Genomic DNA, 2,909 nt, shown 5'->3' with positions numbered 1-2,909 from the left:
CTGGGCTAGGGATTTGAACCCACCACCTTAGGTGTACGTGGCTGGCACCTTAGCCGGTTGAGCTATAGGCACCGAGCCGAGCACAAATGTCTTAACACTGTAATTGGGTAAATGAGATGAAAGCTATGTTAATTAGCACAATGTAAGCACTCCAATTTGTATAAATACTCAACACATTGAATCCCATAATGTCATGAATGTATTCATGATCTATGTATAAATGACTTAATTAAAAAGAGAGAGAGAGAGAGAGAGATGGGAGTCTGGTTTCTGAGCTCACCAGAGCCTGAAAATTGGTGGTTCCCTGTCCAGCCCTGAGTGAGAAAATCCTGTATCAATGTTATATTGGTCCATAAAATGTCTCTCATTTGTAAAATGTAATAATTTGGTGGTTTAAATTGTTTGAGAAACTCAGTCTTTGTCAAAGAATAATATTCTTGTCTTTTTAACCTTCTAATTATCAGTATAGCCAAGTGAATAATTAAAGGTTACTGATGGGTATCTGGCCAGTTTTCCAAAGGGCTTTTTTATTGGCTTTATAAAGTCAACCTTAATTCCTTAACTCAATCTATCCCAGCCAAAGCCTTGGTCATGTTAGGCTCACAACGAACCTGACCACATGTGATTCTGCCTCAATTTCTTACAAGTATGCCTGCATAAAGTCTTTTCACTGCTCTCTCTCAAATGGCTTTTTGGGCCAGAGGCATATAGGCGTTTCACCTATAAGGTGCAATATTTTAATTGTTGGTCATTTCTTTACATAATAGTGAGTGATTGTTTTTAAAATATTTGTTTTCTGCTTCTGAACATTTCTTTTGTTGTTGTTGTTGTTGAGACAGAGTCTCACTTTGTCACCCTCAGTAGGGTGCTGTGGCATCATAGCTCAGCATCCTCAAACTCTTGGGCTCAAGTGATTCTTTTGTCTCACCCTCCCTAGTAGCTGGGACTACAGGCACCTACCACAATGCCTAGCTATTATTTTTTGTTTAGCAGTCCCATATCAGGTTCAAACCCACCATCCCCAGAGCATGTAGCCGGTGTCCTAACCACTGAGCCACTGAACATTTCAAATGAGAAGAAAGCAGACAATAATCCTTGATACTCTGGTAAAAAAAAAATTTATGTATTTCCACTTTTTATCCTACCACGCACACACACCTTACCGGAGTGTCTTTGGGTTGAAGTTCTTATTTGGAAAGTTCATAGGATGGTGTGTCCTCAGCCATCCTTCAGCCTTTTCCTTATTCTTGGTTTCAAACTCATGTGGTGATGAGCCAAAATGGCCATAGAAACCGTGTTTTTTTGTGTTAAGTGAGTATTAGTCTGTGGGTCAGTTCTCCCAGAGAACAGCCTGATGTGTGGAGGTGAAGCCTTGTAGGGGAGCAGCTGAATGAGGTTGAGAAGGTTCTCCTGAAATACCCTTCATCTAAATAGCTAAACCACGGCCTGGCAGGTGGCTCATGCCTGAATCCTAGCACTCTGGGAGATTGAGGTATGTGTAGTGCCAGATACTTGGGAGGCTGAGGCAAGAGAATCACTTGAGCCCAAGAGTTTGAGGTTGCTGTGAGCTATGATGCCATGGTATTCTACCAAGGGTGACAAAGTGAGACTCTCTCAATAAATAAATAAATAGCTAACCCATTGGGACTTTAAGACTTTTTTGTCTTAGCGTCAGTTTTCATTCCTTGGAGATATATTGCTCATCTGCACATCAGATGCTGATATTCAAAGCAGAGCTTACAGATCATTCCTACCTTCTGGATTCTGTCAGAGTTTTGGAGACTGAAAAACTCTCCTCCTCCCCAAACAAGAATAAGCCATCTCCAACAAGTTGGTGCAGTAACACACCACATGCTCATGGGAAGGCATAGGGTGGGTTCTTTTGGGAGGGTGGTCATTGAGTATTTCTGTGAGCAGGATGGGGTGCAATGATGTCCTAAGGCACAGGCTGGCCTTATTTGGCCCTTAAGTCACACATGTCTGTGTTTCAGTTACCACCACTACTGCATGACTTTGTTGCCTTGAAAAATTTGCTCCTTTATTTCAGCTTCAGTTTTTATTAACTGTAAGATATGTAAAATGCAGCTTATCTATGGAGCTTCATCTTTCTGTCCTACAACTGTAGCAAGTTTATTCTGGGGTTGGAAATGATTTTGTTTTTAATTTAATTGCTTTCACAAACACAGTCCAGAAACACAAGATGTCTGCCATGCTTCACTCAAGGGGGCCATTTTCCTCTCAGCCTCTAGTCATAACACACATTTGTGCAGCAAAGTAGTTTCTGTCCCCAGTATCTGAACCTAGAATGGTTTCTCTGCTTATATGTGATATCCTTTCTAGAGCCGTTAGATTTCCATAAGATAGCTTCATAGGGTAGCAGTCAGCCATTCTAGCTCTGTATTTCATTTCCCATGATATCTTCGTACCTGAAACTAAAAACTAAATCTAGAAAATAAACCAGGCTCATTCATGTGTGTTGAGTAGGCCTAATAATCTAAACTTCCCTCCTCTATCTCTTTACCAAAAGCCCATGAATGTGCAGATTGTGCACATCATCAGCATACTCCCTGCTCTCACTCCTAAATCTGCAGTTCCAAATTCTGAACCCAGATTCAGAATGAGATAGAGCTAAAATTGGTTTCATAATAGGGCTGAGTACATTGGATACTTTTTCTTCTATTCTTGAGATACTTTGCTAAGAATATTTTCCAGCTCCATTCATGTAAACGTGAAGGAGGTAGGGAGGAGGATAGGTGGAAGGAGGGTGATTGGTGGGATCACACCTATGGTTCATCCTATAAGGGTACATGTGAATCTTTCTAAATGTAGAATATAAATGTCTTAACACAATAACTAAGAAAATGACATGAAGGCTATGTTAACCAGTTGGATGAAAGTATTTCAAATTG

At 40.6% G+C, this 2,909-nt stretch overlaps 1 protein-coding gene across 1 annotated transcript in view; it reads left to right on the top strand.

Moving 5' to 3' along the window:
* The window catches only part of LOC100952065 (zinc finger protein 679-like), a 39,409-nt gene that overhangs the window by 21,681 nt on the left and 14,819 nt on the right, over positions 1-2,909 (top strand). The window lies entirely within an intron of this gene.

This window comes from Otolemur garnettii, unplaced genomic scaffold, assembly GCF_000181295.1.
Source record: "Otolemur garnettii isolate 467f Iridium unplaced genomic scaffold, OtoGar3 scaffold00304, whole genome shotgun sequence".
NCBI classification, from domain to species: domain Eukaryota; kingdom Metazoa; phylum Chordata; class Mammalia; order Primates; family Galagidae; genus Otolemur; species Otolemur garnettii.
This window is presented reverse-complemented; position numbering and strand designations above follow the sequence as displayed.